The sequence below is a fragment of the Dermacentor albipictus genome, chromosome 6, assembly GCF_038994185.2.
Source record: "Dermacentor albipictus isolate Rhodes 1998 colony chromosome 6, USDA_Dalb.pri_finalv2, whole genome shotgun sequence".
NCBI lineage: Eukaryota > Metazoa > Arthropoda > Arachnida > Ixodida > Ixodidae > Dermacentor > Dermacentor albipictus.
The window spans coordinates 132910257-132927336 of NC_091826.1; the positions used below are offsets into that span (position 1 = coordinate 132910257).

The 17080-nt window shown below is 43.8% G+C and overlaps 1 protein-coding gene across 7 annotated transcripts in view; it reads right to left on the reverse strand.

Moving 5' to 3' along the window:
* LOC135902261 (uncharacterized) overlaps positions 1-17080 on the reverse strand; it is a 761927-nt gene that overhangs the window by 617213 nt on the left and 127634 nt on the right. The gene's annotated exons all lie outside the window — the stretch shown is intronic.

Consider the following 17080-nt stretch of genomic DNA (forward strand, 5'->3'; position numbering starts at 1 on the left):
ACTTCGCTGACGTGCGATACCTTTGTGTATCATTTCTCAGTCGGTTTATGGCGCCTCAGTCTCTGGCAAGAATATTTTCCGCTTTTGGCCTCGATACGGCAGCATAAAAGCTGTAAATGCAGATACCTCATCTTGTCAGGCTAGTTGGCAAATTTTCGCCGACGTCTCACGTTTTGTAAGGAACACTACACACAGGACAAGACCTGTTTATTCTTGAGTGTCACGTTCCTTTGAAAAAGGTAATTCTCTTGCATGCCATAATACATATCGCTTCACGTTTATGGAAACACGACGTAAAAAGCCCGTTCATTATCAAATTTCCAGAAAACGTGAGAAAAAACGTAGCTGTATTTGTAGAATAGTACTTTTATTCGATGCAGGTTAGTTCTGATTATATTTTATTGCGGGATTCCAAGTAGAAATACGCCCCCAGGATTTAATAAAAAAGGTTCCAAGTTTTAGTGCTGCCATGTATTCAGTTAACATGTTAAGAGAAAGCTTTAGATCAGGCGCAACTCCGATGCGTCCTGTTCAAATACATGTGAAACGCAAAAACGTTTTTCTGAGATACCCCTGGACCGGTTATAACGAAATTTCTTGCGTGCGAGAGAGAATGTTAAATTGTAGCGACTGTTGGAAGCGGAATTATGATTTAGGGCCTGGATTTTTAAAGTAATCTTCGAAAATTAGAAACCTTGAAAAAAATCATGCACTTTACAAATTATTTGCTCTGAATCAAGAACAGATATCGAATTTCTGTAAACGGCACCAAGTATATCATTGAAAGCGGACAAATGTGATTTGTCATGTTATATCTTAGGTGAATTTGTTACTTGTGTACGAGGGTTCTGCGAAAGCTGTATTTCCATATTACTAAATTTTTTAATATGCATGCGGAGCATAAAAATTTGTCCGCTTTAGATGTACTATTGTATGCGATTCACATAATTGTGATATCCTTTTTCATTTTAGAGTTGTACACTTGATAGTTCCGTTCTCTGAAAATTTTCGATATTTGCCGCTTTTTAATCAGAATGGATGACCTAAATGTTTAATTGGAAACCAACAGTCACTAGATTTTAAGCTTTTCTTCTAAATGCAACAAACCTCGCAAAATTTGGTGCAGTGGTTGCCGAGAAAAATAAGTTCCTTTTTACATGTATTTAGATAGAAGCATTCCAGCTAAAACTTCCTCTTAAGGATGGCTGGTTTCTCCATAGCTGGCTGAGAATATTAGGCACCAGTCTTTAGAGCTCGTTTTTCTTGATCAATCAAAGTTTTGATTCATCTTGTTACGGATTAGGTAATTGAATACTTTATTTACCTTGGCTTCATTTTTCTGCAATATGCCCATAAGAGCAAAACTAACTTCCAATAGGGCAAACTGCTGGGCAGTTGAGCATTGGAATTTTCACTACGGAATAATTTCTGCTATAAAGCGGCCAACCGAGCTCAGGGAGAAGATGGCAGCGCACGGCAAGAACTGGCTTTGCCGTGTCGTATGATGTAGCGCCAAGCGAGGCGGGACATTTTAGGAACGTGAATTCGCTCACTGCCAGCGAAAACTGCTCGGCTTTTTAGTTCGGCCTACAATCGGGAACAACGCGCACCGCAGAGGAGCAAGCGATAACGAGAAACTGACAAGCACGTGGTTTCTTGTCTCACGCGGAGCTAATTTCGCTGCATAACGTCGCAGGGCACCCGGCACCCTAGCAGATGACGAGGAAAGGCCAGCGCCGGCCGTTCTCATGGCACTTGAGCCGTCCCCAAGTTTATGTTTCTGTAAACTTGTTTACGTACGAAAACAATGGACTACAGAAGCACAGATTGCCTAATAAATTGTTTTCCTTAACTTCATCGATCAGGAACCGTTCTTGCATTCAACAGTCGATACAAGCGACCACGGCAGGGTCGGTGTCGTCCCTTCCTCTGATGTGATCCGGCGAGAGGCCGCAGCCATTATACATGTGCTTCCATGTCAGCCCTGCCAGGACTCCCCAATGAGCGTCGTTTCACCATATGTCGCATCTAAAAAATGGGCAAAATGCCACGTGGTCATGATTAAAAAACACTCAAAAGCGAAACCAAAACTGAGATTACGAAGAAGCTACTAAAGAAATCTGCCCTTCTAGGTACAGGTCGAAAAGTGAAGCTGACCTATGTCGTCAGGTAGGCAACTCGAACTTCTTGTTTTCAAAACGCAAACGGTGACTGCTACATAATTGACTTTTTTTTTTTATTTCTGCCGTGTTCATGAGAATTCTGTGGTGAGGTAATAACAAAAAAATGGTCGCCGAAATGCTGTCCAACGTAACTAGTATGTGCAAAAATAATTCAAATACATTCGGCAGATATAAATCGCAAGTTGTCTATTCGTTGAAAGAATGAATAGCAACCGTTAACATATACCGAAGTTAAATTTCTGCCTGGATGTCAGCTGCCATAAATCGGCCAAGTAGCATCAGCTTCTTACAACACCGCACAAAAATGCGCCTCTCCAAACCAAAAAAGGTATTCACCGGAAAACAAGCACGGAATATTTTTCGTTTCGTCTTATAACTGTTTTGATGAACACAGCGCTAGTTTCTTCATATCGACTGCAGAAAAAGTGCGCTCACCTCTCGTCCGCTGGGAAGGGAAAAAATTTCTCCTTTCGTAGCTCCCCGAGTCGCCACGTCACACAGCCGCGTAGCAAGCCTTGTGTTCTTTCCTCAGCTTTTTCGACATTGCCGAAAAATTCGCAAGCAGAGAAGGAAAATTTTAAACTGAAGGGCATCCGAAAAAACGCATGCGTGCATAAAAAATGGCAGGAGCAGAGGAAGACAATGGCAGCCGAAGCGATAAGGGAGCCACCCATTGGCGCAACAAATCAAGCGACCAAACAAAGATATAAAATGCCGGAAAAAACATTTACCAAAGGCACATTTTATTTCTACACCTTATTGCGTGACTTTGCTTTATTGTTGTGCAGTTTGAAAAGATGAAACCACATATGCAAAAGTAATTAAATTTTCCTTTGGCTACCAGTGTCACGGCGACACTTTATTGCAAATACCGAACTTAGCCCCACTGTACACCCTATGGCTTAAGCTTCGCCTTTAAGAGTGGAACACAATAGCATCCGAAGGTCCCTAACGCTTCCGAGGAGCTGCAGCTTATGCAACCGTAATGTTTATTGGGAAGCGCTGGCGGCGAACGCTATGCACGAAGGCGAGCTTTCTGGTATAAACGCGGCCTCTTGCATGGGCCCCGATGCGGCGGAGGCGAGCGCGATCTCGAGGCGTTGCAAGAAACCGGGCGGGCCGCTTTAGGACGTCCGAGATTTTTCGCGCGCGCAAATCTCGGTGGCCATAGCTGCTCTATGAATGGCAGAAATGCTGAAAAAGCGGGTTGTGTTTGAGTTTCCGCGTAGCAGAATTATGTTTCGAGCTGTCTTTAAATTACAGTCCGACGCTATCCGGTAAGTAGGTTGTGTTTAGGTTGTATTTAGGATTTTTCTCACGCACGTTAATTTCAGGAATTAACGTTCAGTAACATCTCCGTGCCACGCGGAACGCATGGGTGGTTCAGTGTCCGCAATGATTTTTCGTGAAGTCTGGCGCTGACATCGGATTCCTTTTTTTTTTGCGCCACGGTGCCTTTAGTAATATCGCGTTGAAGGCCGAACGGGGCTGCCTTCATGAACGGGAATGGTCGTGGCGACGGAACGCCATCTCCTGATTTAACAGAACCGGGAGTGTCAACATGATCATCGCGGCATCGTCAATCAACCTTCAAGATCCGACGCCCCATGTGCACCAGGCGTGTCATCTTATTAGCTCGGTGACATCATCGGATACTGACGAATTCAAGTATAAATACCGGAGCCTGTTGAAAGATATTTTCAGTGGGCTTGGTGACACCACTGGCAGACGGATGCTGATCCCGATTCTTTTTGTTCACATCGGTGAAAATATTTAATTTCTTCTATTAGAGACGATTCGGTCACATTGACGGTGTTGCCCAGCCCACAGTGTCTGCTCTCTTTATTGTTCAATTGCGTGCATCTGATCAGAGTTGTTGCTACTAACCTCCGGAGATATACAGCTAAACCCTGGTCCTTCTGATTCTGAGTCCGAGACACACCTCAAAAGTGAATTACTCAGAAAAATTTTGAAAGAGCGAACCAAGACAAATAAGACTCTTGTCACACTGACTACAAACTTGAAACAGGTTGAATGAACGGTCGCAGATATTCAAGCTAAGATTACAACTACTGAGCAAGAACTTTGCTGAATCGACAAAAGCGAGCAAAGGTTGGAGAAGTGTGATGAAGCTTGCAGAAGCACTACCAAACTAGTTCTTGAGTTAACTGCAAAGATCAAAGACCTCGAAAATAGAAGTCGGCGTAACAACACTTTGGTTTATGGCGTAAAAGAAAGAAGGAGAAGACTCAAAAGAACTGGAGCGGAAAGTAAACGAATAAATTTTCAAAAGCGTCTTTAGTGTTGAAATCAATTCCATAGAGCGCATTCATAGAATTAGCGCCAAAAACGCACAGCGCCCTCGTCCTATCATTTAGAGGTTTTATAACTCCATCGACAAAACTAAGGTTCGGTCTTCTTGCTTCAAATTAAAAGGCACAGAAATAGCCATTTCGGAGGACTTTTCTAAAAAAATTCGCGATATACGTGCGAAATTATGGTGGTCTGCTGCTGAAGCAAAGGACAGTGGTTCTAAAGTTTCCCTCGTTTATGATAAGCTGGAAGTCGATGGCAAGCTGTACGTATGGGACACACTCAGAAATTGCAGAGTAGAGTTGTCCCGATCCACGGCGTCTGCGAAATCCCAACGGCTGCCTTCTCAGTCCACTCGTGCGGCCACGCTTTAGTGCGCTAAGAAATGACAAGTACCTAGCAAGGCTTGTTTCGCTCAATGCGCGCAGTTTTCCTAATAAGGTACATCTACTTGAAGATGTAATTTTGACTTATCTGCCACACGTTTTAGGGATAACAGAAACCTGGCTACATTCAGATGTGCAAAATACTGAAATAGTGGCATCTTCCTACACGCTAATCCGTAGAGACAGAGGATCACGTGGCGGCAGAGTTGCAATTGCGATAAAAAACATTAAGTTTACTCGCTTAGATGGCATCAACAATCATGAATGTAAATGGCACAAATTGAAATGTTTCGATAAGAATATGACTTTGGGTGGTGTCTATCGTCCTACGAATGCTCCCCCTGAATATATAGAAGCACTATATGAGTACTTGCTGCGAAATACCAATTCACGCTCAAACATCACTATCACTGGCGATTTCAACTTACCCGGCATTAACTGGTCCAGTCTTTCCCATGACGGCAAGGATTATAAAAATGCTGAGCCACTACTACTAACCGCGTTTACCTTTTCCTTAAAGGGAAGCTGAAAGGTTTTTCAGAAAAAATGAGTCAACATCTGTACATAATGGTTTTCAACCCTTCGAATTCGAATATCGTATCGAAATTGAGCGAAAGAAAGCGCAAATATATTTCATTTCGACGAAAAGTGCAGCAGCGGACACGCCCAGCTCGCGCGTCTTGTTTCCGCCTGTGATCAACTCTAGTCAACTCTAGTAACCAACCGCTGCCGTTACACATGAAGCGCGGTGCCAGGTAGTTTGGTGCTGTTTTTCTGAGGCGGTAATGGAAAATTTAGAGAGACTGCGTTTTTCAGAGGAGTTTGGCGTTACTCCCTACATGTACGAGCCGATTGCGAAGAGCCGCCCTCTCGAAGAAGCAAACGATGCTGGTGCGAGCAGTGCTTTCGACGCGAACGAAAGCAAAGTCTTGGGATCTCCTCGTGTTGGAAATGCTCTTTGGTGAGTATGTTTTTTGCAAAGCGATCTAGTGATCTCGCCGATCTTTCGCCGATCTAGTGAGCTCGTTTCCGGTCAAACAACTGTAGTGTTGTGTTCCTGCGTGCCTCCTCATGGAACGTAAGCGGGGATGCGATCGTCGGCATTAGTGCGCTTTCCAAAGTTGTCGGCAATCTACAAAGACGGTTTAAACGCGTGAAAAGCTTCCCGGTTCATGCAGTACGCGTAGTGACCTTCATCTGTTGACTACCACTCACGTTGACTACCACTCTACATACACGCAGACGCACCAACAAAGGAATGCAGGGTCGATCGAAGCAGATTACGATGGCACGCACGCAGAAACAAGCGCGGTCAGGCACGGTCGCGGACGCTGCGAAGGAACGAAACAGAGTTGACGTCACAACACCGCGGTTGCCGGTCTCCGCTCCGCTCGCTCACTCAACGGGGGGCGGAGCTGCAGCGCAATTTCAACCGACGATTGCGTCACTCCTAATTGAAAAAAAAAACAAATTTTACCTACATGGTTTATAAGGTTCCCGCATCCGTATATGAGCGTCTTATTGAATTCGACAAACTCTTCAGCTTCCGCTTAAACCAACTCGTTTCTGAAGCTACCAGGATTTCCAATTCTTCTTCTGTTCTTGACCTTGCGTTTGCAAGCAGTTCGCTCCCGAACTGATCTGTTAGTATCAGAGATGGGATATCTGATCATATCTTACTCGTGTTAACATGTCCTATTTCTGGCTCACGAGCCCCGGTCAAGCCTTCTGACAGTTTTATAAGGGACTACACGCATGCGGATGACAATGCAGTGCTCAGCTACATGGAATCCATGTTTCCATATTTTAATGAAATAAGAGACGTTGTTTAGACGTTTAGTGAATGGTCCTGTTTTAAAGAAATGGTATTTCACTGTGAACGCAGTCAGGTGCCTCTAAAAAGGAAACGTCTCAGCAGGGACTAACCATTGATGAATCGTGTTTAGATTCGTCTAAAACGCAAGATTAAACGCTGTCGTAAACGTGGTGGCAAACAACAGCTTCCAAGTCCGGTACAAACATTTCAGGAAAAATGCACGCAGCAAGAAACCAATTTTTTTCCTGCACTCTGTCCTGTTTTGTGTTAGAACAACCCAAAAAATTCTGGCGTTATTTCTGTAAAGATAAAAGCGGTATCGCAGAAATAACAGCGCCGGGCATAATCATCGAAGATCCCTCCATAATTTCCGAAAAATTCAATGCATTTTTCCAGTCCGTTTTCACGCTGACGGCGTCACACGCACGCTTGCCATCTTATGCACTTCTTGAATCGATGCCTGAAGTAAACTTAAGGAAATCGGGGATTTTTAACCTTTTGCGTACACTTGATATAAAAAAATTACCCGGTCTTGACGCGGTATATCAAGCATTTTTCTTAACATATATGTGACCTGGGTAGCAGAGTATTTGTATAAAATATATACAGCCTCGTTAGAATCTTGTGGGATACCCGATGACTGGCGCTCCACAAGGATAGCCCCAATTTACAAGTCTGGATCACCATTAGAATTAAACAACTACAGACCAGTTTCCCTAATATCCACAATTTGCAAGATGTTAGAACATATTATATTTAAGGCGATTATGATACATCTAGAAAATAACCAACTGCTTCATGACAATGAACATGGCTTTAGGTCCGATCTATCCACTGCAACTCAGCTAGCCGAGATAACCAATGATTTCGTAAATTCACTAAAGATGAAGAGTCATATTGACGCAGTGTTTTAGACTTCCAAAAGCGTTAGACGTTGTTCCACATGATGATTTAGTAACTAAACTGCAGGCTATTGGTATTGAAGACAACATTGTTCGCTGGATAGCATGTTACTTAGCTTCAAGGAAACAATACGTGGCTGTTAATGACTGCATCTCTGATACACTAGATGTACACTCAGGAGTACCACATGGATCCGGGCTCAGTCCATTGTTGCTTCTGGTTTATATCAAAGATATCTATTTTTCAGTGCAACCTCTTGTAAACATCCGACTGTTCGCGGGTGATTGTGTACTTTATTCCAGCATAAATCAACACTGATCATGTCAGACAAAATGATGCATTACATTCAATCAGTGCGTGGTGTGATTAATGGGGCCTGAAACTCATTACTTCGATAACGCAAGTATAACATTTATAAAAAATAACCTTTAAAATTTGCTTACACCATTGAAAATGCTTGCGTTAAAAATTCTAGGCATGTGAAGTATTTGGGTGTTACACTCACAAGTAACTTAAGTCGGAAACCAAATATCGATAATGTTTGCAGTAACGCACTGAAGAAGCTCGCATTTTTAAAACGAAAACTACGTCATGCATCACCTGCTGTAAAGTTAACAGCATAAAAGCTCTCATTGGGCCAAAATTAGATTATCGGACGTAATCTGGAGTTCGTATCAGCAATATTTAGTTAAACAAATAGAAAGGGTGCGGAACACGGCCTTGAGGCTCATCTATTCTACCTATTCGCGCTTCTAGAACGTATCAGTTCTTCGCGATAGCTTGGAAATGGAAAAAAAAAGCTCGAGCATCGCAGAATGGTATCCAGATTAAAATTTATCTATCAGCTTTACCATGATCACTTTAAAATACAGCGTGAACGTCACATAACCGAGCCGCCAATATGTTTTGCCCGTACAGAACACAACAAAACAGTTAAGCAACCAATCAATCACCTTATCATGCATCAATATTCCCTGTTTCCTCATGCTATTTCATTATGGAATAAATTACCACAGGAATTAGTTAACGCTAATACCACACAATCGTTCGTTCATCTTGTGAATGGTTTTTCTTTTGATTAATAGCATCATGCACATAGGAAAGGAAATAATTGATCATCGTCTATGTTTTGTAATAAAATTAGGTGAAAATGCTGAATTGAGTGATCACTTGTGTGTCCGTGGTTCGTCAGTACTTTGTTGTTGAGTTGCAAACTACAACTAATTTTTCTATATCATGCTCATTGTTGATAAGTCTCAATTGCAAAGGCTGATGTTCCTATATAATATATTTTATATATTTTTATTCTTGTTCTTTATTCTATTTTTCGATTTCCAGCCTTGTTTATTACTATTGATGTAACCACTTCTGCTTGGGCCCGAATAGGGCCTGCAGTATTTGTAAATAAAACAATTTAAAAAATCACTTGTAATGCGTTCAAAGTGCAGGGGGGTAGCTGTAAAGAGCTCCACTACCTTAAAGGCGCCACAATGGCAAAAAGCAGGAACGCAGGGGTCAATGCCCCTTCATAAGTCCCAATCACGCGGAAAACGATGGCAAAGCGAAGCAGGGAGAGGCCTCGCCAATAGGATAGAGTGAAACGGTGATAATCGCCTGTTACTCAAAGCTGGCTAGGTGTTCAGTGGCAGTTGTGCAGAGGGTGAAACGTGAAGTAACGGAACGCAGCCGGCGGGTAGTGGCAGATCAAAAAGCGCTTTATTGCTTGGTGTCGTTAGTTTTATAACGAAACAGAAAAGGTCACATGACTGGACATGACAGCAAGAGTGCGACACGTGTAATCAGTCTTGCTCATGCTATACATCAGCACGCGGGCTTGATAACGCTACATCACGCGTGCTCGATAACACTACAAAACGCAACAAAAGAGTGGCGGTAGGAGTATTTCCAGGGCAAAGATAAGGTTTTGTTATGGAACAAGCAAGAGGAAACCTCGCGGAATATGCCCACAGATGCATCCTTGTCGTAATAGCGGGGAATAGGGGGGATAACCTACTAAACAGAAAAGGAGCAGATCTAGCCTAGTGCTTGAAGAAAGGGGTAGATAACTTGCGTGAGATGTCCCCTCGGGTCCAGGCCATGGTGTGCACGGTGCCGGTGGTGCTTGTACGCGACAGTCACGTGCAAAGATCTGTTCCGGCTACTAATGAGGCTATATGAATAATGAGCTGAGATAAAGGTTTTTAGGTTGTAGAACAGAGAAGTGAGAAGGTAGGGTGGTTTTCGACGAGACGCGATCCACTTCAATCACTGCTTGGTCGAGAAGTGGGTTCGCGACTTGCTGGTCGTGCACTTGCTTTTTGGGGGGGCGCTCAGGAGCTCAGGAGGCCAGGGTAGGTAGTAATGAAGAAGCAGGTTCCATAGGGGAAGCTCAGAGTAGCATCGCCAGCATTAACAGAAAACCGAGGAAAACAAGAGAGCTCGTCATGCAATAGCCTACTTAAACACGCAAGGCGGCAGAAGAAAAGAAAAATGGGTAGAGATTGAGGATCAGGTAAAAAAGAACAAGTAGGGGTGCATGCGGTGGCAGAAATGTGCCTTAGACTATCGGAAAAGCCGCGAGTGATAGAGAATTATGTTTGGGAAGGATGCAACAGAAGTGCATCGAAAAGGAAGGAAGGAGGAGTCGGAATGCTCATCTATCAGGGAGCCGAATGGAAGGAGCAAATTTGAAATGGTGGGAGCATCTTTGGTTATTATGCACAATGAGTAGAATAAAAACTTGGCTTGCTGTAACGTATTTGGGGCTGAAAAATATTGATGAGTGAAGAATCAAGAGTTAGTGGAATGCCTAAGTGCTGATAATAAGGGTTTCGGAAATGATAAAGAAATTATCCTATTAGGTGACATGAATACGCTAATACTAGATCTAGACGGCTATGCCAACCACAATGGGAAGTCATGCCTATATCTTTGTGATCAACATTCCCTCGTTGTCGTTACCTTGAAGAGTTGAAATCTGCCACTGAAAAGACACATTGTCGATAACCGACAGGATTATCGTGTAAACTACTACGCATTGTTATTGTTTTACTTATCATACCTTGTGTTCACTGACTTGCATTCATTTGAGCTGTATTAACAAATTTTTACTGTTTTATGTCATATTCCCCGTGCCCTCATCTCGTATAATATTCCTTACGGGGTTCTTGAGGTAAAATAAATAAATAAATAAATACAGGGCCTCAATGTGATGGGTAAACTGCGTGGGAAGGGGGAAATCGGCAATCGGCCATTCATTACTGTCTGATGACGGAAGGAATGTATAACTTAAGAAAAATTCTTATTGAGGAGTCAGCATAGGAAGCGTCTATAAACGCATCATTTTGAAAATGGCCATGTAGTTGAGGAAGGGAGCAAGGAACGAAGAATGGCTAGTTTCAACACTCACGAAATCAATCAATCAATCAATCAATCAATCAATCAATCAATCAATCAATCAATCAATCAATCAATCAATCAATCAATCAATTGATCAATAAATAATCAATGACAATGATTTTTTGCACTATGTACAGCAAAGAAAGGTGGTTGGAAAAAAAAGCTGCACTTTCGGAGCGTGACAACGCTCCAGCCACACTTACCCAGCAGTGGTAGCGTGCGGAGAAGACAAAAGAGAGAAGAAAAGAAAATTCTTATACAACGTAGAGAAGTCGTAGAAAATATATTAAAAACCAATGCACACAAAACTTGAACCACTCATAAAAAGTTTGATGAGCTAGGGTTAAAACGTCGATGTTCCTTTGATCCATTTAATTATTGTTGAGAGTAATGTGTTCCGAATTCATTCTGTTTCGGGGGTTGTGCGCGAGAAAGGTATGTGCCATGGCGATCTGTAGCGGAAAGGATGCACATTGTGAGGCTCGATAGAATTAGCATGCTCTAGAAACGGAAAAAAAAAAGGAGCACGAGGTCGCGGGATCGAATCCCGGCCACGGCGGCCGCATTTCGATGGGGGCGAAATGCGAAAACACCCGTGTGCTTAGATTTAGGTGCACGTTAAAGAACCCCAGGTGGTCAAAAGTTCCGGAGCCCTCCACTACGGCGTGCCTCATAATCAGAGAGTGGTTTTGGCACGTAAAACCCCAAATATTATTATTATTAAACGGAAAAAGCCTTCCCTAGACGGCACTTTTGTCACTGCACAAAAAGGTGTGTATATATATATATATATATATATATATATATATATATATATATATATATATATATATATATATTCATCCTTCATTATCACGCGTGTTTGAAAGAGTGGTGCTGTGTGTTGTAGATAAGGCATGTTTTTAAAGCGCAGCTCTTTGGCGTCCGTTCCTGGGTTTCGCGTCGTCGTCGGCGTTGTCGTCGGCCTCGTAACCAGCTCCGCCCCCCTTTCATCCCCCCAGCGCTGGCAGCGACCGACTGATACCACTGGATGCCGCTGACGCCGCTAGAGAGTCAAGATAACGTGACTGCATAGAACACCGTCGCCGCCATGCAGAAAGAGGAGGAAAGGGTCCCCCCCCCCTTGTTCTTGTGTGGCGGATAGGGTGCTCTTCAGTTGCCGACGCGCCGGTTATTTCACGTAGGCCCCGGCACGTCGACGAATACGTGACCACCTTCCCACGGCTAGACCTGGTTCTTAGCGCTGCGGAAGCGAGGGTATCATATTGTTTGTGTCGGCATCGGCGGCGTTGTCCCTGAAACCAACTCCGCAGCTGGGGTTGACTCACTATCGGCGTCAGCGGCATCAGTCAGTCGCTGCTATCTCTTCCCTCCTCCCTTTATCGTGTTGTCCGCTTGCTGCGCGCGCTTCTGCCCCCATCGTTTGCCGCTGGGTGTACACGCCGCCCCCCTCCCCCCTCTTCCTGCGAGTCTCCGGTTGTCAAAGCGCCGGCTCGAACTTAATTCCTTTCTTCGCTCCTCCTCCAATGCAACCCCTGTGCGGTGGCAATCAGAGAGCCAGATCGGTGGCGGCGGATCTGTATATGTGCACCGCCGGAGCCGAAATTGCCGCTGCCGTTCGCCCTGTGCGGTGGCAATCAGAGAGCCAGATCGGTGGCGGCGGATCTGTATATGTGCACCGCCCGAGCCGAAATTGGCGCTGCCGTTCGCCACTGCGAAATTATCTGCCAGTTCTTTCTGAGCCATGAGCGAGACGACCGATGGAAGTCCTCCGTCTGCTGCTGCTGCTGCTGCTGCTGCTGCTGCTGCTGCTGCTGCTGCTAAACGAGCTGCCAGAGCAGAGGCCCAGCGCCGTCGCCGTCAGAATCCAGAGGTGCGTGCCGCTGAAGCAGAAGCTTACCGTCGCCGCCGTCGAGATGATCCAGGAGTACGCGTCGCCGAAGCAGAGGCTAAGCGCCGCCGCCGAGAAGACCCTGCCGTTTGCGCCGCCGAAGCGGAGGCTCATCGCCGCCGTCGAGAGCAACCAGCAGTAAGCGAGGCTGAAGCAGAAGCTCATCGCCGCCGCCGAGAACGTCTTTGAGAATCAAGCATTGGTGTACCAAGTCGAACATATATCAGTCTATTTCTCCGACCACAAAGCTTCCTTCATGACTGTCAAGAACTGTTAGTGGAGTCTTTGTTAAAGGAATACGTGTGAAAAATAAAAAAAAAATTATGTGATAGCGCATACATGTGTTGCTCGATTTCTTTGCCTCAATCTATCGAAAAGGTGAAACAGCTTATTTGCTGCGCTCAAATTTCACATTAGGAAGTAACGTAATCGTCGGTAATTTTTTATGGCACTAACAGCTCTCTTCTGAAGCTTTTTAATAAGGTTTAGGTTAGTTGCCGCGATAATAGCCCACACTGTGCGCCGTAACAGAGCTGCGAGTAAAGTGTGCATTGTACAGAAGCTTTTTTTATCTTACATGGTATCAAGTGCCAGCTGCGGTCCTAGAATAAGGGTCATGGAATAACGCGGTCTGTAGGTGCTATGTTTTTTATTTCGGGTCCGATACAACACGCATTTTGTTTTTGATCCGTTTAATGTGAGGCTGTTTTTTCGGCCCCACTCTTCTAACTGAGGGCAGAAATTCCCCGCACTACGTACGTGTTATTGTTTCGATGTCGTTACCACTAGACAGCGCAGTCGTCCGCGTACAGAACAATTTTGCAAATTGTATGACTCATGGCAATATCATTAATATAAAAAAAGAAAAAGGATTGGTCCGACAATGCATCCCTGAGGAACGCCCAATTGAATGAGTCTCATCTGGGATTTACATTTGCTTATTTCCACAAATTGGTGATGGTTGGGGAGATAAGATTTCATAAGAAATTATACCTATTACGCGGAAACCACCGTTTTCTAACTTTGTAATTGCAGTTAAATGGTTCACACGATCAAACTCTTTGCTAAAGTCGAGGTATACCCCTAGTGTCAAAAGCTTATGTTATAAATTTTCTAATATTATACCTTTTTGAGCTAAAAGAGCGCTTTCTGTGTGGTGAGCCCTTTCCTGACGTTGAATTTATTATCTGTAATGAGTTCGTTTAGGTAAAAAGCTCTTATTGTGAACATTATTTATTTTTTCTAAACGCTTTGAGAACAATGGTAAAATGGAAACTGCGCGATAGTTGCTGACAATGTTTCTGTCACCGCCTTTGTAAATAATTACAACACTCGTGGTCTTCATTTTGCCTGGAAAAATCCCTCTTAGAAGCGCCACGGTAAATATATGGTTTAGACGCGCCGTGGTTGCTCAATGGCTATGGTGTTGGGTTGCTGAGCACGAGGTCGCGGGATCGAATCCCGCCCACGGCGGCCGCATTTCGGTGGGTGCGAAAACACCCTTGTACTTATATTTAGGGGCACGTTAACGAACCGCAGGGGGTCCAAATTTCCGAAGTCCTCCACTACGGCGTGCCTCATAATCTGGTTTTGGCACGTAAAAATTCGTATTTTTTTCAATTTATGCGTTAGTACGGGGACGATAAAGTCCAGCTCATGCTTAATTGGTCTAATTTCCAGATCATAACCGTCACAGCAGTGGCTGTTTTGAAAGGTTTGGAACAGCGCAATTATTTAAGAGGAGTTCGTAGGGGAAAAAAAGAACGCTTTGGCTGAAGCTTGCAATGTGAGCCGCTGCTACAGGCGTGTGCAGGCGTTCCCCTATTTGAACGAAAAAGTAATTAAAACAATCTGCAAGCTCCGTACCACTTATATCTTTGTTGCCAATAGTGAGGTTATTGACTGGATGATTGCCTTTGATTGGGTGTAATATGTTTAGTTTTTTCCATAAACTTCGGCATTATTTTGGCAATTTCTATGAAAGAAGCCTGTTGTAGCATTCGGTTGTTGCTTGTTTTACTATTTTATTTTACTTGTTTCCAAACGTCTTATCCCTTTACTCCGCAATTTTTGTTTCCTCAAGATATTATTCGTGGATATGTAGGGAAGCATACAAGTTGCTGTACTGCCATGGAAAATAACTTTAGCGAATTTATATTGTTATAATTTGCAGAAAAAAGGGTATGTTGCGTATTTCAAACAACCCGCAAATAAAGAAGTTGAAGGTGAAAGATAGACTTAGCGCGATTCATGCTCAGATGTTTATTTTCACGTGACAGTCATCAGTGCACATATCATGTTGTGTGGAATAATATAAAAAAGAAGCAACTGTGCTTGCTTGTGGAGCACAGGTGCTTCCAACACTTTGTGCAGTACGTCATGCAGATTACCGCGCAGCCAGGAAACAATCCAGTGTTTTCGCGTTATTGTGTCAAAATTCGGCACATAGAAGCACAGACGTAAGGCTGTGCCCGTGACGACGCGACAGGGCAGCGTGCGGATGCACCACATCCTTTTGAAAAAAAGAAGAAGGAAATTCGACCAGCAAGCATCTTGCACACATATTGAATCAAAACGGACTTCCACTCGCGGTTGTCTTCATTCCTGGAAAGGTCGCTGCCTTCACTATCAGCAAAAATGGCTCGGTTATAATAGCGTTCAGGAGCCATTTCACTTTTCTGAAGAAAATAAACCATGTACACGTTGTTGCATTCACGCAACATAGTAAGGTTTCGTCGCCAGTAACAGACTATTCGGAGATAATTATGTTATTTTGAACCTGGATAGTTAGGAGGAAGGGCAGCTTGGCAGAAGAATCTTTTTTGCGCTTTCTTTGTCTTATGGAGAAATACATTTACAATTGACAAAACTAACCTGCATCACTGCTCGCGGGCGGGCGCAGCCTCTGCCACGTTTGTTTTGGCAGAAGATGCGAACGACGAGCACAGATGGCAGCACGCGGCGACGCGTTTTTTAGATGAATGTTGCAGAAATGCAACAACGTGTAAGGACAGCATCAAAGGGACTTTGCTTCTGTTTTTAGTTAACGCCGTTCATCGGAATGTTGCGTAAATGCAACAAGGTGCAGTAAAGGGTTGAATTGTACCAATTTAGCTGCGCCATGTGATTTGATGCAAGATTGATAAAGCTTAAATTTTTCATTTATTACTCGGATGTGTTACTGGATTTTTTGGTGGGTTTTTATCAGAAAACAAGTAAAGTAACTGGTTTTAAACAAGTCGAGGAATTTTGCATAAGCCGCATTGCGTCATTTAAGGCTGTTACGTGTCGATCTGCGCAATCTTGCCCCGGAGATTTCGCAACGTGATCGGTTATACTTCGCGGTAAACGGGTTTCGCTTTCCTCTTTGCTTCGAATGATTCGTTGCGCTCTACCACAAGCAAGATAGGCATGTGGTCACTGATGTAAGTGAATATTGTTCCAGACACAGTTTTATCTACGGGTGTATTTGTTATAAACAAATCTAGCGCAGATGACGTCTCGGAAGAGACGCGTGGGCGTAGCTGCGACGTTACCTGCAAAATGTTACTTGCAAAGCGTTACTTTGCAAAATAAAAAAAAAGTCAAGAAAAGCAGTGGAATCGTTCGCCACGTCAGTGTTTAGGTCCCCACCGATAGCTAAGACATACTCGTTTTCTGCAGCAAAAGTAAGCAGACTCTCTATGTATCATAGAAATTTCGACAAGTTTCCGTCTGGCGGTCTGTACAAGACAGTAAAAATAGTTTTATTATTCCTAGCAGGCAGAACCTGCTAGGTATTTGTTATTGCACTGTAGTCATTTAAAACTGCAAAACCTGGAACTGCGCTCTGAATGAACACCCCTCCCCCCTTTGTGTCTGGGCGATCTAAGTGGAAATAACTGTAGCCCGGAAGTACAGCGCAATCGGAGTCTTTAGTGTACCGCGTTTCGGTGAAAAACAAGACATGGAATTGGAGCCCGCACGATTCTAGCGAGCAAAAAAGCACATCTCGTTTAGGCGAGATTGACCTCGCATTCAAGGGAAAAAGCTTTAACCATTCTTCTGCGCCATTAGTTGCAACAATCTGCCGAAAATCTTTGGGGAGAACGCCCTCAGCCATAATTTTGCAGGGCGAAATGACGAGACTTGGTAATTCAATACGTGTTCATTTCATGTTTCACTCCATATTTTGTCAAGATTACTCTCA